General features: G+C 38.7%; 1 protein-coding gene across 1 annotated transcript in view; it reads left to right on the forward strand.

Annotated features, from left to right (window-relative positions):
- The first annotated feature begins 7,748 nt into the window (after positions 1 to 7,748).
- Positions 7,749 to 23,877, forward strand: part of SEMA5A (semaphorin 5A) — a 372,788-nt gene continuing 356,659 nt past the window's right edge. Inside the window, exon 1 of the mRNA XM_058824781.1 lies at positions 7,749 to 7,826. The gene's annotated coding sequence lies outside the window, so the exon portion shown is untranslated. The remainder of the gene's footprint in view (positions 7,827 to 23,877) is intronic.

The raw sequence follows: 23,877 nt of genomic DNA on the forward strand, positions 1-23,877 counted from the left end.
GGCTTTGTTAGTTACTTCATTGTCTTGGGAGCTCTGACAGATGACCTTGTGGCCTGCAAATTCTGCATTCTGTGTGTCCACTCTCAGTGGTACATCCTTCTCCCCAGGCTTTGTCAGTCTCCCCCTAGGTCTGAGATCACTGCAGCATGTCAAGCCCTAAATCTTAACAAGGGAATTCTACTGACATGTTGTTTATCTTTCTAACACCTGGACATTCAATCCCTGCTGTGACTGGGACAGAGTGGGAAGGGGAGGATGCTGCTCTCCTGAAGTTCTTCCAGCACAGCCACATTGCTAACCATGGGCTGAGGGCTGCTGCCCCAGCCACTGGCAGGGTTTTGCTGTTACTGGGAATGAGCTCTGACCAGTTTGCTGACAATGTTCCCAATGCAAGGCTGCTCATTGGGAAATATGGGACAATGCCCCCCTTTCTTCCTGCTCTTAATCTGGTCTTCCAAAGGTGACTGCCACATGACTGCTCTGCAAATTGATGCAATTGTGTTTGACAAGCATGGATTTTGTGAAGTAAATAGGAGTTATTTTATGCTTTTCTTTGTTTTCTTCTGCTGTACTGCTGTAGGGCACTAGTCCCACTATTAACTGGAAAATTTTATCTTAGAGCATCTTCAAACTAGAGCAGAGGGGCTGTTGGCAACTCCAGCTGAGGCTGCATCTGGTCTAGGCTTCTCTCCTGCCATGAAGCAATTTAAGTGTCTTCCTGTGAGTCATTACCCGAGGTGAATCGATATGTACTTCTGTGAGCGTTAGAATTAATGAAGATTGGTCTCTGAAGGATTTGTGTCTTATGACTACAACCTCTGATGTCTGCTGGAGTACAAACACCAGATGAAATTTCTTGTGCAATTGAGGTCCTGCAAACCTCTTTCTGTGCAGATTTTTTTCTAAGGATCTCTGCGTGTTTTAGCTTGTCCTTTAGTGCAGGCCTCTTTTTCTTTCCAGTTTTCTGGTTCCATGAAACTGAAGGATATAATGGCATTGGAGGTTTTTATGCTCCTGTTTAATGTGTTTGAAATTGGCTAGTAGGTTGAAAGATAACTGGGGAATGGAATTGCAAATTCTCACATGCAGACACAGTGTAATTGAATGAGATTTTCTTCTTCAAGAAGCCAGGTTAAGAAGAGGTGAGACAGCAATCCTGCAGAATGATTGCCTAGACTGTGAGGACTACAGGGCTGGGGTACAAGGCTGTTTGTAAATAGAAGATAAGCTCAAATAAACAAGTATACTTTAACTCTGCACAACCCAACATTTCATGACAGAGCAGATTTGGAAAGGCAGGGGCTTATTACTAAATCTTTACTGATGAGATTGGGACACTGAAAATAATATTAATGCACTCATAACTGGGAGTTGCAGCTCAGGAAGGAGCCCTTGGAGTTGTCATGACTGCTTTCATAGTTTTCTGAAATCCATTAGCTCTTTTTGAAGCAGAGATCAAACCCAGGTTTTTAAAAATATAAAAATCTTGGCCAGGATCAAGAAGGATTTTAAAGATAGAATGAACTGCATTATTTTGCTTCTGTATAAAATCATCATGCACTTGCATCTTGAGAACTGTGTGCAGTTTTGGCATCATGACCCAAAGGAACATAAAGTACCACTTCAGAAAGAACAGAGGGAAGGGCAACTAAAATGATAAAGTGGATGAAACAGACTGAGGAGGGACTTATGAAGATCCAGGTTTCTTCAGTTTTGAGCAAAGGTTGAGGTGTGATGTCACCAAATAATACACCACCACAAAGGCAGCACATAAAGTGTCGTCCATCAACTTCAAAGTGCAAGAATTGAAGGACACTAGACAAAAATAGCAGTAAACAAATTTCAAGCACTCAAAAGAAAGTATTTTGCACTGAAGGTTGCAAACTTTTTGCACTCACTTGCAGAGGAAACAGTGGAGATGGATAGTATCAGCAGGTTCAAGAGAGTTGCTTGAATTTATGAGCAGCAGCTCCATAGATGGATAGTACACAGGGGAGGTTAGTCCTGTCCACCATTTCTAATTCATGGAGTTTGGAGACTGGAGGATGGAATAGACTGTAGGAAAAGCATCTCTTGCTGCTCTGTTGCAGAGGCAATACTGGGCTCGAGGAACCATTGTTCTGAACTGTTGGGACAGTCCTTAAATTCTTGTAGTGTCCTGAGCTGACGTACAAGGTAAGAACTAGACTGTAGATTTGAAGTGATGGTGTGTGGAACAACAATTAAATCCCCTAGTTTTATCTGGTCTGTGTCAAAGGCAATAATCTGCTGACCTTAAATGTCAGTCTGGGGTGATCACAAAGCCAAGAGGGAACAAGTGAAACTGTGTCAGCATTATTGCTTGAAGAATAGATTAAAGACTTTTTTTTTTTTAAGAATATATTAAAGATTTTTCTCTGCTTTTGCATATTTTTCAGAGCTGCATGTTGAATTGTGGTTGATGATGGAACTACATGCAGATGACAGAGGTTGGTGACAATTTTCTTTTACAGTGAAACCTGTGAATTTGCTTAAACATACACTGTTAACTGGATTTTCCTCTTTGACAATGAAACACCCCATTTCATCACTGTGATATAGCATTGTTTAGTTAAATGATGAAGTATACAGAGTACAGTGACTAATTTGAGAGAGACGAGATCATTGTATTTGTACTCTGGTAAGCAAAATTAGCACAATGCATTTTGCGTGTGTAATCATAACACTTTGACCTCAAAGTAAAAATGCCTGATAGTTTGAGGGTGGCAACTCTTTCTGAAGCAAGCCTTGAAGTATTTACTAAGTGGCATTACAAGAAATAGCAACAAAAAATGAATTAATTTCTAATCCAAGTGGTGAAATGAAATAACAAAATAAATTTGTAAAACATCTGTTTTCTTACATTATGGGTCTCAAAGTGGTTTTATTTTCTCAAAGACAGCAAGAAAAACCACAGAAAAAAAACTTCTTTGTGTATGCTGTACATTACAAGGTGTTGCTTTGACTCTCTTACATCATGCTAATTATTTTATGGCGTTTTTTATCCAAATGGGTGTTTCATCATCTCCAATGGCCACTGTAGGGCGCATTTAAAATAACATGAAAGACTGAAATACTTTGGAAATGTCAGTGGGTACAAGTCTCTAAGTATTTATTGGCTGATACTTTGAACATTCTTTGGGCTCAAGAAAGTATTTTGCCTTCTTACATAACCAGGTACTTTACACGTGTTGAGCATTTTTTCCCGACTCGGTGAAACTTTACATGGAGTAAATTAAGTCTTGAAGAAACATTTTCTTTCACAAACAGCTGTTCTCTCTGCAAATGTTAGTCCTCCAACTGTTCTTTGCTATCTATCAGTCCATTTTAGGGCCAAACTAGGCTGGCTTTACACTGACTGGTTCTTAATGCTGTGAGTCATTCATTATAATGGGATATTGCTAAGGTAAATAAAAGTACAGATCAGAAAGGAAGCATATGGTTATTACTCTATTTTTGTTTTTTAATGTATGTGTCTCCTGGAAAATATAATAAAGTAAAGAATATGAACAAAGAAAGAGAGACTGAGACATGGAAATGTGAGAAAAATGTGTATAAAGGATGCTTCAGAAAATAATTGGAAGGGGGCAAGGGGAGAGAAATAATTTAATTATAACAAGGGATTTAAAAATATTTCTGTTGAAATAACAAATCTAGTGGTGTCATGAAGAGTAAGTGGTTAACCTTGTCTCTGAGATGCAATACAGCAAAATAGGACCAAAAGGGAGCACTTACAGGCATAAGGAAAAGAAAACTGAGGTCTTCTTAAATAAAAATAATAAATAAAATAACTCAGAAGACTGAGAGGACTTAAGCTATGGAGGGTGACAGTGCCAAGCACTAGTTCTTACTGTTAGACCAGCCTGAAAATCTGCAAAGAACAGCAAGTTCCTAACTTTCCTTGAGATACCAGGGTCATACTGGATCCTGGCATGCTTGTTGCCATCATGATTTCCCTTAAATTCAGGTGTTTTGCATCAGATACAGCCAGTAGATCTGGTCCAAAGTGTGCAGAGATGATTAGTGTGGTGGTAGAGGCTGGACAGTCTGCCCTGGCTTGCCAGTAGTGTTCTTAGGTGGATGTTGATCTGCAGCAAGTCAGGAAAAAAAAATTAGTTAAATACTATTTTCTTTCTACCAAACAAACATGTTTACTGTCAAGGCCAAACTTCTTTTGCTCTCGATGTTTACATCAGCAGTGAGGATAAATCTTCTCTACGGAGTCCTTGTGTGAATAGTGCAGGGGCTGTCCCTCTGTCCCTCTCTTGCTGTGGGTGTAGCAGTGTGGGTGAGCAAGCACCGCCGGGGACTTGAATGGTCCATCTTAAATGTGCCCCGAGGTTTTCAGAAGTCTGTCCTGGTGCTGAGGGGTTGGGCAGCTGTGGCCAGGATGTTGGTGGTGGAGATATTGATGAGAAGTGTGTGTGCTCCAGGCTGGTTCTATGGGCTGTTGTGCTTGTCTTGCGAGGTGTCCTCTGTGGGACACCAAATCCCAAGGGTTTCCTCCTCTTGGTGAGTTATTCGGGAATGTGCTCTTCTTTTGCCAGGCTGGCAAGCTCTGCTACACAGCGGACAGGATAGATCTTGATGAAGAAGGATTGCAGCAGGGAAAGAAAGTCATGTTTCTCTGCCTGTGGATGACTTTTTGTAGAGTTTCTGTCCTCACAGAAACTGCTGCTGGCAAGCAGAAAGCAGAGCTTTAGTTTGGGTCCCTTAGGATGTGATGAGTGGGGAGTAGGGAAAACAACTGCAGAAACAACAGGCAGCAAAGTAAATGAAGAGCCATGCTGGGACATTGCTCTTGCAGTTTATGGAAAATAGCAGGAAATACACACAATCAGTAACCACAAAAAGATTTGCAATAGATGACAACTGAGCACCGATAAGGAGGCGTAAAAACATTAGAGACAATTTTGGTTTGGTGACTTCACTGTTCTACATTTTAGATTGCTCAGCTGATCACTAATAAGAAGCAGAGAAACAGATTTTGAAAGTATAAAAGCTCTGCCTAATGGTGAAAGGAAGCAGAGGCACAAACACATGGATAGAGATAGGGTTAATAGGGGCAAAATTAGGAACAGTACAGCATGCTCCCAAAAGGATTAAGGAAAAAGAGTTGGTAGAGGATGAGACAGTAAGAACAGTGAGAGTGAGAAGACAAGAACAATAATTTGGTAGCTTGATGCTAAAAAGCAGATTGAAGATATGAAGTGGATTGGAATTAGTAGTGTTATAATTGATGAAGCCTTGTTCAGTAAGAAAAGCTTCTAATTCAAACTTCCAATAGCATTAACAATGTATTTTTCTATTGTGGTATTTTTAGTAAGTATTTAGTTTGTATTTACTGCACCATTAATGTAGGGCAGCGTCAGAAAAAGCAAGACACTATCTGTCTGGAAGTTAAAGAGATTTTTGTGTTTCTCCTTTGATTGCTGTTGCCTTCTCTCTCCAGTCTTAAAAGCCTTGAAACATCTGATTAGATGTATCCTTCATGGCTGGAAGGTAGCTGCAAGCTGCCATATGTATTTGTTACAGAGAATAATCCTCTGTCTCTATATGTTCCCATGTTCCTGTCAAAAGGGAAATTTCAGGCATGCTTAGTATGATTTTACAGTTTCCCAAGGGGGCATAGTATCTCTAGGTAAGAAAGGATTTTACCACAGAAGCAATAAAAATTCGGACATGGGGTGTTTACATTGCATGTAAAACAGTTGAATTATTTATTCATTTAATTGTATAGATCAAGTTAAAAGGCAAAGTTATTTCTTCCTCTACTCATTACACAGTGAGAATAAATTTCTCTGTGCATCAGTGCATCCAGACATCCATAAGAACTGAGGTTATAATCCAAACCCCATATAGTCTACAGTTTCCTGAATCCTACTGAATTCAATTGGTTTACTATAAAGTATAAACTGGAAAGATAAAGTTCTAAAATCATTCCTCTTCCTGATAAATTTGCTGCTGAATGTCAATCATAGTGTTGCTTTGCTTAGACATGGCATTAGAATGCATGTTGTGGGGCAGACATGAAAAATTTTATCAGTGTTTGTTGGAATTGGTTTCTTAGCTACCACCAAAACTTACCCAAATTATCCATTTTTTCTGTCATCAATTTTTAAGGCTGTGAAGCCATCTTGAATCCTGATCTTTTGTGTAGTATGAATCTGCATTTTGCAGAACTCTGGCATGTCTGATATGTGTGTCTGTTCACTCACGCTGTTACCCTGGCATTGTAAAGAGATGAAGGTTTTATGTACATGAAAATACATACAGGTGAATTCTTTGTTGCAAAAAGCAGTGATGGGTGTTAGGCAGACTAGTGAAACAGAACCATTTCCAGAACATATTCCCATGTGAGTCTTTAAGCAACTGATGTGGGCAATATCTATCATTGTGTCCCATGTAGCATGAACATACTGCTGATATTTATCAAAGAGGTATCTAAAAAAAAAATTGCTTCTGGGTGAAATTCAAATGTAGAACATGAAAAATGATGAAATCATAGCGGTTATTCGGACTCTAAAAGTTTAGAGAATGTCTAGTGCTTTGGAGGTTTGAGAGAAATTATATCTGAGCTCTCTTTGTTCATGTAAGCAGTTCAGGATTGGAGGAATAATAGAAAAGGATTTGAATGTGAAATATGATGTATATATCCAAGTTAATACTGACTGTTGAAATGCTCTTTACCCACGTTATTCTTTTGGGGCTTGAACTTTAAGTCTCAAAGTAAAATCAGCATATGTATTTCAGTCTTAAAATTTGCTGAGAACATGGAATGTAAAACACAGAAAGAAGGCCATGAGCTGTATGCACTTTCCTGTGGAAGAAACCACTAAGCAGAAAAGCCAACTAGAGAATGCACAGAATGGACAAGCAATAACCCTGATCCAGTATGTTGCAGGTATCTTCCCCTTTCACTTCCCTGTTGAGTGACAGGGGAAAGAAAAACTTCCATGAATTCTGCTGCCACTGTTCAGCTGTAGCCATCAGGGAAAGTGTCATGAAGAGGACTCTGCTCTGTGTATCCACTCTGGGAGCTGCTGCATGTGTTACTTCATCTCCTCTTTCTCCAGTCTTTGCTTATCCAACAGTAGAATTTTCAAAATGCTGTGAATTGAGTGCCCAGCAGCAAGCAGGCCACTTACTGAGGTGCAAAATGGAGCTTCAGGAAGGGAAGGGTACTGACAGTAGACATGACCAAAATGGAAGCTGAGAGATAAAACCCAGGAAAGATGAGAGTGTATTTCTAGAGCTGCATATAAAACAGGTAGTACATTTATCTAACTAAGAGATGCATTCAATGGATCCTGTTTTAGGGGCTGATTAATGAAGCACATAACGTTGGAAGGAGTATTATGGATCTCTTGTCACTGTAGTGCTGTGACATGTTGTATTGGCTTTCTGTAAGTGGCAATAAAAATAGGAAAAAAATGCCCTCTGTAAAGGAAGGAGATGTCTTGCACTAATTCTCACTGCTTTTGAAATGGTATTTGGTAAGCCTAAGATGTCAGAAGCATACCTAAATAGTCTCTCAGAAGAAAGGAGCTTGTGGGCTTGTAGGAGGATAGAATATAAGAAAATAAAGATAGTGTAGAAAGTAATCTTACCCCTAAGGAGTTGCAGCTGGGCCAATTATCAGAGATTAGGATCAGGCCTGACTTTAACAGGCCACAGCTGTAACCAATGAGAAGAAGAGTGCTATAAAAGAGTGGGGTGGCTGGTTGAAAGGGGCACTGGAGTTGGCTGCTTGGTGAAGAAGAAAGAGTCAGTGCTCTGAGGAGCTGACCACAAGAAACACCAAGCAGGTATGGAACTTGTGATAAGAACGCAACAGTATGGAACCCTTGCAATAAGATGACAACTTGGGCTTGGATAAAATTTCTTTAGAGCGTCCATAAATTATGTAGGAGTTCATAACTTATATTTCTTAAAGCTATTTATCAGTAGATTTTCAGTGTTCTTTGGTTGAGAAAGAACAGATAGTGTTGTTGTGGTTTAAGCTTAAGAAGAGTTTTTGTTAAGATATCTGGGCTCAACTGACGTCCACAAGAAGAAAACGTGCTATGATGTAATGAAATGTTTAAATTTAAATTAATTTAAATTCTTACTGTCTGAGTTCTCTAGGCCAGAAGCAGAGTGTTTTATGTGTCTCTGGAAGAGTACTTCTATTTATATTAATAATTATTTTCTAGAAATATAATTTCCTTCAACCAGAACTACTTCAAATTCTATCTGAAATAAAAAAAATTCATTTAAATGGAAAACCTAGGAGCCTTCTAGATAGCAAAATCTGAAAGGAAAGATTGTATTCCTCTATCCTCCTTTTACTCAGTGATTAGCTCAACCACCTGGGGTATGGAAGGACTGCCTGAGGTGATCTGCAGTTATATTAGAGTGCAGCAGTTGGTGGTTTCAGCAGTTTCCTTTGGTTAAATAAGCTAAAATTGGTGTTTTAAGTGCATCTGTTGAAGAGCCAGGAGCATATTTTGTAGCTCAGCAGAAGTAAGGAGCCCAAGGAACAGGTTTTAAGGTACATGAAGGCACTCTGAAATCTGTGCTTAGTGGAGACTAGGAAAGAGCAGTCCCATTCCTCATTTTGGAGTCTCCTGGTCGGTGGCAGTGGCACCAACCTGGTGGATCCAGTGCCCTTAGAGCTGAGCCTGATTTCATTTACAGATTGCTCTGGGTGAAATGAAACAGTTCCTTGTTATTATTGTCAGGGTTTGTCAAGGAAGTTTAGATAGTAATTTAGATTTACAGTTTGGACCTAGCTGAACTGAGGTGTGTGTAACTTCTGTGCAGGCTGGTGCTTGCTGACACACGGGTTGCATCAGTTCAGTCACCGAGTCCCACAGGTGAGTGCTGTGTCTCTGCTCCAAGCTGGTTTTTGGTGCTTGCTGCTGAGCCACACCTTGCAGTCCTGCACTGCCAGGATCAACATCCTGCTCTCCATCCTGGACTTTGTAGTTCCCACACACTCTGGATCTGAGCTGGCTTATGCAGGGTGAACTTGAATGTGACTGTACTCACTTCTGAGGTGAATTCTTGTAATGCAGGAGTGACTTTTACTCTTCTGTTAAAAAAAAAAAAAAGGAGTTGCATCGTTATATAGGTTTAGGTTATAAGCTAGGTGCTGTTTGAAATGATTTATGAACAAAGAACTTCTTGGTCCGAGTCTCTCTTCTGGTAACTGATTTACAATATAGTAATCAGTACACTTAGGCCTCATGAGTCTTCAGAATAACAAAACAATATTAGCATTGCTTCATGTTTTTGTAGCCAGGTTCAAGTTTTATGGTATTACAGAAAGAATGTAAACAAAGCCCTACCTTGAACTTGTGACTTTTCTGTTTGGGTGTGAGAGGAGCATTGGGAAAATTGGTATTGGCACAGGTATCTTAATTTAGAAGTCTAAAGGCCTGCAGGGTATGAAAACAGATACATTTTTGCTCTGTGATTAATTTTGGTCCCAAACCTGTGAATTTTCCCATAAAACTCCATAAATAACTGAGCCAAGTCATATATAAAATTGAGTAAGTTCCTTTCTCTATGATGACATTGGTTTCAGCAGCTTTTTGACATTAAGAAGCTGCATGAATTAAAACCAAAGGGCCTTGCAATCGATTTTCTCTACTTTCTTGCCAAATTTCTGTGTGGTTTTTAAGTGAAACAAATGAACTTGTAATTTTCTTGCAAAATATACAAAAAGTATATGTGATTTGAGAAGAAATATTAAAAAAAAATTCTCTGTTTTGGAGCCATGATACATAACATGATTAAAAGCCATGGACATGAAAGGAAAGACTTCCACAGGCTTTTTCAGGCTTTTGGTGAGACTCTTCTGTTGATAGTTAATCTGTGCAGAAGTGCAAAGGGTAATATGATTCTTTCCTCAACATGCACAAAATGAGGAATGAATATTAAAATGCACGGTGTCACCTCAGTAACTGTTTTCAGGTGTCACCTACACTTCCTTGTCAATAAGGAGATGTGGCACACAGTACAACAATTTTGTGTGTTTTAACATTTAAATGATGCTATGCAACCTTAAACAGCACCAAAACTGCATTTCCTGTCCCTCATCATATTTTAATTAAATATTGATGGACAGCTTGTTTACATCAGGATTTTATTCTGTTAAAAATAATGCCAGTTTATGACTATTGTTAGTGAAATAGCTGGAGCAGCAAGTTGGTGATTAGTGTCAATTTCTCTGTTGACCCAAGAAACATGATATAAATAAATTAATTTGTGCTTGTCGGTTGAGCTGCTTTGCTGGGCTGGAATAGATTAAATTTAGCCAAAGCCAGTTGAATAACCCTGAAACATTTTGCTGTATGTACCTTATGCATTTATAAACCTTGTGTGTTGTAATGACTTGTGTGAACTGTGCTATGCAGACAGTGCATAAGAGAAAAAATTGTAAATATTATGCAATGCATAGTTTTAGGCACAATTCTAAGCCCAGGAATACTGCTTTTGATGTTCTTAATTGCTGTCCTGTCTACTTTTACGTTTTAGTTTTTCTCTGATGATTTGATGCATTCCTAACTTTCACGAGATTGTATCTCAGTTCCTAAACTACTAGATGAAATGGAAATAAAAAACCCCTAAAATGTATTACAGAAAATAGAACTGTAGTAGCAGTTGGAACAGTATATCCTGTATTTTTTCTCATATCTAATTCTCATCATAACTTTGTAGGAAATAAATCCTAATCTCAATAAGTTGATTTAAGTGGAAACCCAGAAGAACTTGAAATGCATGATAAATAGAGAAATCCAAAGCAGACCAGAAGAAACCCTTAAAACACAAAATTGCTAATAGAAAAAGAGGCATTTGTCCTGGGCAGATGAAAGTAGTGCTATAACTGAGAGTAGTTTGTAATACAGAATATCATTCAACTTCCTCTGCAAAGACATTGCAGACATTGTTGTACATGGAAATATTTGTGTTGATTGTGTGCTGGGCTAATTAAACATCTTGTTCCGTGTTAGAAAATGCACAGTAAATAATGATGGAAGAAAAATGAAGTTTTGAAACAAAAACCTCACTCTCAGTTTGTTGGAGAATTATTTTCTCAGCTAGCAAGGGAAACCCTGTACATCAACCATAATTCTCATAATCATCCATGAAGTTACTTAAGAAACAATTACCTGTCCTTAAAATAGCTTCCAAGTGATAGAAGAACATCTTCTAACAAGCTAAGTCACCTTTGCAGTTTAGCCTTTGCTCTTAAGTAATGTAATCCTATTGAGCTGACTGGATGCTAATGGATTCCTCAGATGTCAGGGATGTGCTTTTAGTTGGCATGTTAGAGTGCTCAGCTGAGAAGATTGCAAAGAACTTCTCTGATACAAGAAGGTGCTTTGGTACTTCATGTAAGAAGCAAAAGAAAAATGAGGATGTGGGAGAGATTTTATGAGGTTTTCATTTTTTTAGTGTTGTGGGGGTGGTCGTTGGTTGGGTTTTGGGGTTATTTTAAGCAAAGGAAGTAAATGGAAGTAGAAAAAACTTGTATTTGAAGAGTATATTCTAGAGAATTTGAAAGAAGGGTATTAATAATTTGCTGCTATTACCACACACTGATATTGCTGGGAAATGACCTATGAAGATCTTATTTGAGAGTCCAATCCTCAAACAAAGAAGGAAAATCTAAGGTGAGGTTGCTTTTGATAGCTTTGTCTAGCTGAGGTTTCAGTATCTCTGGGGATGGATATTTCACAGCATCTCTGGGCAACTGTGCCAGTGTGTAACTAACTTCATGGTTAGTTTTGTAATGCTTGATGACTTGTCTCTTGCTCTGCTTGGTTCTGACTGCCCTCTCATCTTAGTGACCATCTACCAGGCTGACTTCAATATGTCAATGCTTTTCTCGTCCTGGGGATGCCAAAACTGGACATGGGACTCTTGATGCAGTCTCAGGGTTGTTGACTAGAAGGGAATAACCCCTTCTCCTGCCATTTATTTGCTAATGCAGCCTTGTCCATATTTGGCTCTCCAGCACAAGGCCATTTTGCTAACACAGCTTCAAGCTGTGAGCTTCACCTTTCTGCAGAGCACTTCCTTAGCCAGCAGGCGCCCAGGCTGAGGGCTTTTCTCTCTTGGCTGCAGGATTTTTACTTTCCCATTGGTGTGCTGCTGCTGAACATTTGAGGCTAATGTCAGCCTTATGTCCAGCCTTGAGGTGTGCCCTCAAGGTTGTTGATCACTCCTCTGAGCTTAGTATCTTCTGATGGATAATCCCATTGACACATATGGCTGATTAGTTGTGCTTACCTAGATGCTCAATTGTTTCTCCTCTCTTAGCCTTTGAGCTGTGTATTAAAAATGTCTCGTTCTTTTACTCTGTGTGATTGGAAAAAAAAAAAACCAACCTAAACACAAAAACCAGAAATCCCCACCACTTTGTTCTTTATGCTCTTCATTAAGCTTTCTCTGTGAAAATCTACAGTGAATTTCTTTAGGTGTCTCCTTTCTTTCACATCAGAGTAGAGATGAGCGACTTAGGAAAAATAATAGTTGTTATTCAGATAACTGGACTGGTTTTTAAGGGATGGTAAGGCAAGCACGATAAAGTTGTGCAGGATTTTGAACTGAAAAGAGGAAAAAAATCTGAAAATTTTTGTTCTGGGATTCACTATATCCTTTTCAATGGCATCTCGCCTTTAGTTTCAGAACAGCGAAACAAGTAGTGGGTACACTGAGCCTTGCCTGCTACATGTTTGTGCGCATGAACCACCACTTGAAATAAATCTTGTGACATAAGTTCAATCATGGTTTGTTTGGGTTTGCTTTTTTCTTTTGTCAGTGAGCTCTCAATAAATACAAATGGCTATTTTCACCCTTTCTAATTGAAGTATTTGCTTTGGTGGGCTTAGGGGACTGGCAGTGGGACTCAGTGGCTGTGCTGGCTCTGACAGTTTCTTTGGTTTCTTTAGGAGAGAAGGAACGAGTCATTTGCTTGTAGGAAAATGTACAGTTTTTATTATCTGACACTTGTTTTCCCTCCCTTTTCTGACAACCACTTTCTTCAAGCAAACTAAACTAGATTATCTCCCAACTCTTGTTTAAACTGTTCGTGCCTGCAGCTGGTTAGGAGATGCCCACAGGAGCCTCGCTGCTGGCAGTGGCGTGGTGTGGCTGAGACAAACCTTGATGTTGTGGCCAAATGTGTCTGCTGCCAGCCACCAGCACATGCTCACTTCCCCTTTAGGTCCATCACTGCAGTTGCTGCAGCCCTTACACCAGTGGTAACCATGTCTCTCTCCTGAAGCTGTTGGTATGTGAGCTAGTGAAATTAAATCAGGTGTGGCAGCATGGGCTTCACTGTTGTTTCTTACTGCAGTACAGATGCTCCTTCCAGGTAGTGCATGCACCTTCTGAATTAAGCCCAAAACAACCTGATTTGTAGGTGTGAACTTTGTCCCAGCTTGATAAGAAAAGGTATCTTTTCAACCAGCCTTCTCACTGTTCCTTTTGAGCCCTGTGGCAGCTGCCCCTGAGGGAACTGCTGTAGATTTGTGTTGGCTATTGCACATTTGCCTCTAAATTTTTATTAAGATTTTTTTGGTGCCACAGTTATATACTGACCATGATCTGGAATATCCCTTTGGTCTTTTGGGGGTGCCTGTCCTGCCTGTGTCTCCTTCCAGCCTCCCAAGCACCCCCAGCTTTCTCAGCATTGTGGCAGCGTGAGAAGCAGAAAAGTGCTTGGCTCTGAGCAAGCCCTGCTCAGCAATAACAAAAGCAGCTCCACATTTTCAACCCTGTGTTCTACACAAATCCAAAACCACAGCCCCCTACCAGCTGCTGTGAAGAAAATTAACTACCCCAGCCAAAATCAGCACACACTTTTACTGTTCTTGCTAATGTTATAACATTTTCAAAGTATTTAAATGCATTGACTTTTATGGGGGATGCATTTGTTACCTGCATTGTCACTTACCTTGCACCACCTGTTTGTTCTTGCCCAAACTTGTACATTGGTAAGCTGTGATCATTCCAGGGTCAGCTATTTCCACTTGAGGTTTTTATGCCCTTTTTTCTGAACAGCACATTTGTAACAATAATCTGTAGGACAACTAGGAGAAAAAAAGAACATGATATTAAGTATTCTATGCAAATACAGTTTAAATCTATAATTCATTATTTTTTTCTAATTAACATTTAACTTATGCTTTTAGAATAATATGAAGTTTGGTCATGCTTTTCAAGATGAGTTTTAAAAGATCATCCTTAAAAACATTAGTGAGTGTAATTGAAAATTATATGTAAATTACCTAAAATTTCTTGGAGCAAAAATAAGAGATAATTTTGGCCAGCTGGTGTTTTAAAAGAAAAAAAAAAGTTTAAATTAAGGGCCTCAAAAAATAAAAATAAAAGCTAAGAATCTAAAAGCAGACCTCTTAAGTTTGCTTTAAGTTTTTGTAACATCTTTCATGGGATGTGTTTTTGCTTCTTGTCATTTGACCTGGGAGAGGATATGTGTATTGATGCATTTGTTCATAGCTGAAAAAAATTTCAAAAACAGATTAGAAATTCAGTGTTGGCATTTCATTGTCTTTATATTTGAGTTAGCTCAATAAAGTCATACCAAGCTGATGTGCAGCACTGTGTTTTCAGCATTACTGAAAAAAGCTCCACATTGGAAACTGAAGTGGATAGCAAGCAATATTTTTCTTAAAATGACTGCACTTTCAATATCAATGAAATCTTAAGGTAAATAAGTTTTGATTTGAAGGTCTAGCTTAGATTCAGGCAACTGAGCCTATGCACTGCCAGTATGGATATCAGGGAATGAGGGTTGTTAATTTGCTTTAGAATTAGCTCCTTTCACTTTTTCCTCCTGCTTAGTTCTCTTCATGGCGTCACTGCCAGTTTCAAATGGGCCCTTGTCATGTGCAGCTGAACTCACCAGAGCATCTCATACAGTAACAAGCACAGTGAAACTTTAATTCAGTCTCTGGCATCCAACCTATCATTCCTTGTAAGGTATATGTTTCTTTTTGAGGGCAATCTGGAGTGTTTATTCCACATATACAATTGCTGAGATCTGTCATTAATTTGAATTTACAGTTCAAATTGACTCCTTATTTTCATTTACCAATGAAAGCATGCCACATTCTCTACCATAAATAAACATAAATTCTCTACCACACGGGTATTGTCCTGACATAGCATGTTAATGCTTCATATTTTCTACTTGTGAGACAAAGGGAACGAGAGACAGCTTAAGAAATATAAACACACTTACTTTAATCTCATTTGAACTATGGCAAGTTGACTATTTCATACTGATATATTTCTATATCTAAAAAGTAATCATCTTGATAGGTGTGTATATCAGAACTTGGATATATTTTGTTCCATCCTTATATCTAAGGATACATAAAACAATCACAGGTATGCTGCATTTTTTTTCAAAACACATATCTCTTCCTGGTTTTATATTTTTATGAAAGTTTGAGCAATGAGCCTGGAGGTGGTATGTGACTGTAATCTGGATTTTGTAACGTTTGTTTCATTGTAATATGAGTCTCCCAGTGTCTTGCAGGCTAAAAGTACCCACATCTCGTGGGATCTGTGGGTAAATACATGATTCAAAATCAAATATACTCAACTGAAAACAGCCCCTAACAGGTCCCAACAAAGTGAGGGTGCATGACCTTGCTGGTTAAAAAAATAGGAAAAGAATGAGTTATCCCTTAGAAAGCTCAGTCAGACTATACAGGAATATATGAAGGCAATATAAACTCTAATTTATGTTTATGGGAAATAGACCAATGAGGAAAATCTAGAGGGACTTGGTGCAATGTTGCTGGGGTTTAATCCCAGATAACAACTAAGCCCCACACAGCTGCTCCTCCACTCCCCATGTCTGCTCCCAGAGGGATGGGGGAGAGAATTAGAAGGGTAGAAGTGAGAAAACCCATGGATTGAGGTAAAGACAGTTTAACAGGTAAGCATGCAAGCAAAGCAAAGCAAGGAACTCATTCACCTCTTCCCATGGGCGGGCAGGTGTTCAGGCTTTCCCAGGAAAGCAGGGCTCCATCACTTCTAACAGTGACTTGGGGAGAAAATGTTACTGCTCCATTTACCTTCTTCTTCCTACAGCTTTATGTACTGAACAAGATGCCATATGGCATGTGAAGGCCTTGGATCAGTTGGGGTCAGCTGTCCTGGCTGTGTCCCCTTTTGTGCACCCTCCTCGCTGGTGGGCTGAGGAGAGGAGCAGAAAAAGCCTTGGCTCTGTGTAAACGCTGCACAGCAATGGCTAAAACATTTCTGAGTTATCAGACCTGTTTCCAGCACAAATCCCAAACATAGCCCCATATTAGCTGTTAAGAAGAAATTTAACTTTTTTTTTTTCCCCAGCTATAATCAGCACAAATATCAGCCCAGTATCAGGAAGGCAACACCGTTCTCCACCAGCAGTGTCTGGTGGAGACCACTAATTTTCAACCAAAATTAGAGCTATCGAGTGTTAATAAGATCTTGGCTGGCAGAAAAACAGACTTTTTTTTAAACTAGGAAAAAACCTATCAAAAGTATATTGTTGCATACAAATGGACCTACTGCATATAGTATTTAGTAGCTAATATTGTATTTAGTAGCTAATAAAGTTTTCCTTGAATTGGCTAGTTGCTTGGTGAGGGACCAAACCCTATTATTAGTGTTGGAAGATAAATCTTGACACATATTCTCAAGGCCTTACTTGAATAAATAGGACGTTTCTTATGAAGCATTACAGTACCTAACACTGGAACAGTACTTCAAGCAAGTTGCCACCATCCTAAGAAAACATGGGCAATAGACATCTGATGGAAATATAGCCAGACTGTCAACAGAGACCAATCTCCTTCTTCTATCATCTTCCCATTTTTCAGAACAAAAAAAGAGAATGTGTATTGAGCTATATGTCATTAAAAGCTCAGAGAATAATCTTATAGAAATCTTGCAAAAAGGGTCATCAGGAAAACACAGACGCTTCTGTAAAAGCCACCTTTTAGAGCTGTTCTAATCTGTTTTAATTTATGCTAGTTTACTCAAATTAGTCCATAATCGTCTCAAAATAGGGCTGCTCTGTCAGGTTCATTTTATAGGCTGATGATCAGAAAAGAAGTATTTAATTCATAGATTTCAATACAGTTTCTGCTTTTTGTAAAACATTTTATCTCTCTTTTGTAGGTGAGATAATTAAAGCATGAAGGATGTGAGGGAGTTTTGCAGGAAATCAGCAGCAGAGTTAAAAAGGGGAGGCTGACGTTTTCTTGATTTTCAAAATAATGCCCTGGCTACTAAGCTGTGGATTAATTTCTACTGAAACTGTCTCCCATGCAAAGTTTCTATGAAGTATAAAGTAAAAGGGTTTTGTAATACCCCAGAATTTCCTCCTGACTATGCTTCAAATTGTTGCACTTTCACTCTGTGTGAATTGTTGTCCTGATGAGATTTTTTCATATTCCCTGCTGTTTATTTCAGTTGTTGAGCAAAAGTAATGTAATTTTAAGTACAAGACCAGTTCTGCACTTTGAGTTCAAATTCAGAGTATTGTGTGCTTCTAGATATAATCCTATTGGATTCCTGCAAATTTACAAAACTAAGTCTGCAGTTTACTACTCTCTCACAGTAATTGTACTATACAGTTTCTCTCAAACTGCTGTAAGGATTTCTTGAGCCAGTGTTCATATCATTTTCCATTTTACTATTCAAGATTAATTTTTTTTCTATTGGTTTGTCTAATTCTTGGTTTTTGAAATAATAAATTTTAGTATTCTAGAAAATCCTAATGCAACCAGGCTGTTTGATTGTGCTCTGTGAAAAGAATATTTAGGCATGATTGGTTTGAGCTCAGTGACTGACATTTTTTGTCAGGTAACACAGCACTTAAATTACCATCAGTGCATAGCTACTCCCTATTCATCACTGCATGCTGCTCTTCATTTTACAGATTTCTGTGGTGTCCCTTTTATCATTGCTTCTCCTCTCAGCAGCATCTAATTGTGTTCCTTTGGTTTGTTGTTTTTTTTACACAGAGGTGTTATATTTTTTTTTTCTTTTTGTAGTAATAGTCTACTTGTTGAATGCAGAGGAGCAGATAATTCTGGATTTGAGCACATTACTGATATGTACTGTAGCATAACAGTCTGGTTTGTGCTCTACTTATTTCCTAACATTCTGTTGTCTTTCTGGTCACCAGTGAGCACTTCACCATTTGTTTTCACAGAGCTATCTGCAGGGAATAGAAGGCCTCCTGCTTGAGAATAGCAAGCTCATTTGCTACTGCGTGTGCAGGCAGGCTTGCCCATTACATGTATTTGTTGACACTGAATTTCAGCTGCTCCTCTATTGCCCAGTTGCTCATCATCATGAGATCCTTCTGCAACAGCTGGCGAATTCATGAATGTTTAGAGCACCAAGGAAATGTTTGATGCAAGTAAACTCACTGCTTGCTTAAATACAAGGATTATGCACACATGTCCTTTCATGCCAGGTTTCCCATGGAACTGTCTGGATATGGATGGAGTTCTTCTTTGGCTCCTGCTGCTGTTGAACAGGGCACTAACTTTTATTTAGTTCTGCTCTACTGTAACTACATCTTTTTCTGAGCTTCTCTGTCCATCACAGAAGGCCTTGAGGGTATGATGGGAGAAACTTTGATAAACACAGTTTATGTATTGGCTGGAAGGCAGGCTATTTTATAGCCTCTGAGGAGCTTTGGCAAGTATTAGATCAATGTGCAAATTGCTGTAGTCAGGGCTGTGCACCTCACTGGCTTAAGAATGGAGCTGATTTCAGTCAGGCACTGACATTGAAGGTGAAATGCATCATGACAGTGAGAAGAAAAAGCAAAAAATGGTGCATGAAGTACACTTCAGTAAGCTGAAGGGTAATGTATCCATCATTGCTTTGGGGGGACAGATGATCAGATAATGCCAAACAAGTGTCATGTCTCACAAGCTCTCCTTACTGGCAAAGTACACTGGCCACACTATTGACTAGACTAATGTCAGATTTTAGGGAAAAGGAGTAAGAGATGCTTTCAAGATCATCCTGAGTTTTATCATGGTTCTTGAAAACTGTGCATGTAGTGTTTTTCCAGTGGCTGCTGTCTGGGGATCCTATAATGTGCCTAGACTTAGGTGTTTTGGGCAATTTTGGGTGTCTTCTGACCTAGTTAGTTCCAGCTACCAGACCACAAGGTCTCCTGGAGACCCTGGGTTACTTTTGACTCCCTCCTTCCTGAAACCATGATTCCTTCATGACAAGGTGAATGACTGTGGAGACTGAATAGTTGTAGCCAGTCCTCTTGCACAGAATACTTAAAAAGAGCTTGACCATGATTCCACAGTAACAGCAAAACACAATCCAGGGAAAACCTTTAATGCAGGGAAACACTTGTGTAATAAAGTAGATATTTAATTTATATGAAGCAGAATATATTTAGTAAGAGTTATGAAATTTAGTTACTGTGACCATTTTCCTCAAAAGATATCTTATGACATTTTACTTGGGTAATTTTCTTCCCCTGCGCTCCCCAAATCTTCAGCTCCAGTGAACAGTATTTCCCTCTTGAATAGGAGGAAGGAAAATAATCCCCTTATGCTGGGCAGGAACTGACTGGAAATTCTTGTCTAATTCTTCTGAATTTTCATACTGACTGTTCTCCTCTGTGCATCATACCACATTTTTCTGCAACAGTTGTAACAAAGGAACCCCTTCAGATTTATTTTCATCTTTGTGTAAGTTTATTAAAAACCTAGCTTTGAAGATATCAATGTCTTGTTGTTCAAAACAGTGGGAAAAAGACTCCATTTATGATTTATCATGACTCCATTTCCAGTCAGAGAAAAAAAAAAAATCATTTCCACGTATAAGCTTTCAGAGGGCAGAGTTGATTTGGTTTTTTTTGTTTGGATGTTTTGGTTTGTTTGGGTTTTTTCCCAAGATTTTGGGGGGGGGGGGAAAGGGATGGGTGTTGGATGGTTTTTTTGTATTTTCCCAGATTTTTGAAAGGTTATAGCTCAGATTATTACATTTCAGTGGTTGGTCAGAAGGCTTTGCTTCTAAACTTTTTAATTAAACCTGACAAAAAATCACAGTCTCTCTTCAACAACTTCAACTGTGACAGGATATGTTTTGCAAACACAGAAGCTGTCACACAACCATCTTTTTTGTTTGTTTGCTTTACTTGGTCTCTGCACAGCGTAAATCACGTAGTGGTTTCTATAAAATCAAGTTACAAAAAGAACCTGGGTTATATCTGCGCAAACCCTAGAGATAACTTAGCTTGCAAGGAGTGGGGAAAGAAAGGATTGCAAAAAGAAAACAGTTAGTTACAATGCTCTGTGACAGAAATTGGTTGTAGGGTGTGTAGCTGGGCTCCATTTAAGTTTATTCCTTGTCCAAGTGTTTATGCATCTCCTGTACACAGCATTAGTTTGCATTTTATAAGAGACTTCCTTCAAGAAGATTGAGAATTTTAGTAAATGGTTTGCAGCTTGTTGAAAGTTAAGTTTCAAATCAGACCTTCTTCCCCCACCCTGAGAGCCCAGAGAATTAGGCACGTACTACCAGAAACATTGTACAGAAAAAGAGCTGGAGTGCTGAGAGATTTGAGTTCCCAAAAAATCACTCACAAAGTTAAAATTAGAGCCTGTTATTTCAAACTTGTTTATTCAATTTATGGTAAGTTTTAAGATTGGCATTAAGAGTAGATAATAACAACAGTTGTATTGTTGTATTCTCTATCCCCTCTCTCTGTATTCTCTACAGTTATGGAGTTGTAGAAGGCACCCCAGTGCCTTCATTTACTCCTGTTGATAAATATCTTTGAATATATAATTCTAAGATGTTCAGTTGTTCTGTCCTTGTGCCTTTGAACTCTGAAGCTGTTCAGCACAGAGACAGAGGAAAAGAAATGGTTTTACCACTGTCTCAGGAGGCAAGTTCTGACAGGTGTCTGTCATTATGTTGGTAACTTGTGAGCAGAAGCACAGCTGAAGTAGGAAGTCATTCTGGAGTAAGAGTGGTAACCATCATAAGTTTATGTCAGCAGTGAAGTTAATGAGTATATTCTCACTTCATAGCCCGTGGAGGGAGCATTATGTACAATTACTTGCCTTTGCAACTAACAACAAAATATGACGGGGAAAACATTATAATGGAACCACATAAAATTCTGTTTCAAAAACCTCTGACATGTCTGCTGAAAGGATCTTTTTTTCCCAAAGTATTTAGAAATTGCTACTGAGAAGAATTATAAGACAGGTTGGAATACCTAGGAATAAACTTTGAAAAAATTGGTAGCTTTTGATCTCTCTAATCAGCTAATAACTTCTCTGCATATATTCTATGAAAAACATTATAAGTAATTATATCTGTTAAATAATGTAATTAATTTATTTTATATCAGGATTATTTTTGAAAGAAAGTTTGATTTGGCAAATCAAAGAATATTTTACTTTAGTCTTCACCTGTAGATCAAGCTTTAAAATAAGCATTAAGCTGTATAGTACACAAAATAGCTTAAATAATGACAAAAAATAGAAACTTGCCTATACTCGTTATGAGATCTTATCTTAGAGGTCTTTCCCAGCCGAATGCTTCTCTTTTTTCTCACTCAGCCTGTTTGAGGAGTAGAAGATAAACATTCTTAAGCGGAGAGAGGGCAGTTTTCAAAATTGGATGATATACCCACTGTCTAGGGGGAACATCATACTTAAAAACTGTGCTTTCCCTGCAGAGAAGCCATTTATCACCAGCCCATGAACTGGTGCCTGGATAAAGACTTTTTATTCTTAAAGCGTGCTCAGGTCCAAAGCCTTAGAGATATTCTGAGCTAGATCATTGATAGCTCAATCACTAGGAAAAGGAAATTTAATTTTACCTCAAAATGCTGACAGGTCAGGTTCTTCAAATCATAACTCTGAAAAATGTTGCATCCTGTGTAATCTCTTCTGAGTGACATTGCATCAAAGACGCTGCACTGAGTTACAAGCCTTTTCTTATATCTTCTGGAAGTCAGTTCCTTCTTCCTTGATATTTTTGCTTCGACTTTTGTACTTTTGAGGCACTACTTCCTTGCCAAACACTTCATACCTGTATTTTGTTGGGGTTTATTGTGTGCCATTCAGCTTGGAAGAGGAGTTTGGAAGTGGAATTCCTTCTCCTTGGAGAAAAGGCCCTCAGTCCTTCTACTGGCAGTAAGAATATGGACCAGACTCCTTCAAACTGGACATGACAGCTTTAAAGCAAAGCTTCTGATGCTATGGCAGGCCATTCCGGTTCATATTCTCCCCATTTTCTACGAAGCAAACTAGGATGTGATTTCAGAACAAAGGGAACCTGTAAAGAGTAGAAATCTTGTAGTCCCTGGAGCCCTCAAGGCACCCATTCTATGTGATGTTCTTTGGCAGCTCTAATATTCTAAATCACCACTGCCATGAAGTTGGTCTTTATTCATCCCTGGATAGAAGAATTTAGAGAACCTTCTCCTGTTATCAGAAAAGTGGCCAGAGTGTGGCATCAGATTTAAGAGGTTTATAACTTGACAGACAAAAAGTTACAACAGTACCAGGGTAGATAACAGAGGAGGGAGTGGGTTGTGGGCCACAAGGAGGTGTGCACTGGGAATGGTTTTGCTTCATGAAGGGTTAATGCACTTATGATGTTTTTGCCTTTCTATCTCTATGTGGTCCTCGGATTTTCTCATAGATCCTGGCATTAAACAACACATCTGCAAAAAGAATGTTATTTCACTCCTGCAAATAGTCGGTTCTTTCCCTTTTTATTGCATTTTATTGCTGTTTGGTTTGTGTGGATTTTTTTAATACATGTTCCTATTGCTTTCTTTTTTAAAAGCTGATGAGTACCACCTTTACTTCCCAGCTGTCTGAGTTCAGACAGATATACTTGACATTTTCAAAAATAACATGGAATGTTGATCTCAAATCTAGCTGACAAGTGTAAAAAAATTTCTATTTCATGGACCAGGTACAGGTACCACTCAACTATCTATTCTATGAATGCACACCAGTAAACATAAAATATGAATGCAAACTTTTGCATGTTGTGAACTTCTGCTGATGCTGGCCTGATGAACATCAACACCCACCTTCACAGAACGCAGTGATGAATAAACTGGCTTACCAGTCTTCATTGTATTTGCTCCTTGGGAACGAGCTCGGAGCTGGAAGAGACACTCTTAGACCAAAAATTGTATGAAAATTTCTTCAGAAATGAGGTTCCTGCCTGGAACTCTATTGACTCCTTTTATTGACCATTTGGAGAATTTGGTGTTGTTGCAGGCTGGGGATTCAAGCAAGCTGCTCAATCAAGGGTGACAGTTTGGCCTCCAGCTGCAGAACAGCTTAGTCTAGTCTTTAAAAACCACAAAATAATAACAAAACCCCCATTCCAATTGCAAGTGAGTAGTATTATAAATCACCATCTGATATTTGCTCCAATTTTGTGGTTGTTTCCATGAAAAGACAGCACTACCAAAAGCTGGCCTTTTCAAAGAAATTTGAAGAGAATCCAGTATTTTCCAGACTTGAGAGTTCATATTAAATGCTATTAGTTGGTAGTTTTAGTTAACTGCTATATCTTGAACTATTCCATTTTGAACTGCAAACAAGTATTGTGCTGGGATAACTTAAATATTTTAGTGGTTATATCCATTGTCAATCTATCAATTACTGGAAGATCATTAGATGTTTTGTGTCCTGTTGCTTTGGGAGTGTTTAATAATGCCAAATTATGAAGTCCCAAGGCATTCTCTGGGCATCAGTTGAATGTTCTCTCTTTCTCAGAGTCAGGAAATGCTGGTGCTCTGACAGTACTTCTATTTAC

The sequence above is a fragment of the Ammospiza caudacuta genome, chromosome 1 (genome assembly GCF_027887145.1).
Source record: "Ammospiza caudacuta isolate bAmmCau1 chromosome 1, bAmmCau1.pri, whole genome shotgun sequence".
Taxonomy (NCBI): domain Eukaryota; kingdom Metazoa; phylum Chordata; class Aves; order Passeriformes; family Passerellidae; genus Ammospiza; species Ammospiza caudacuta.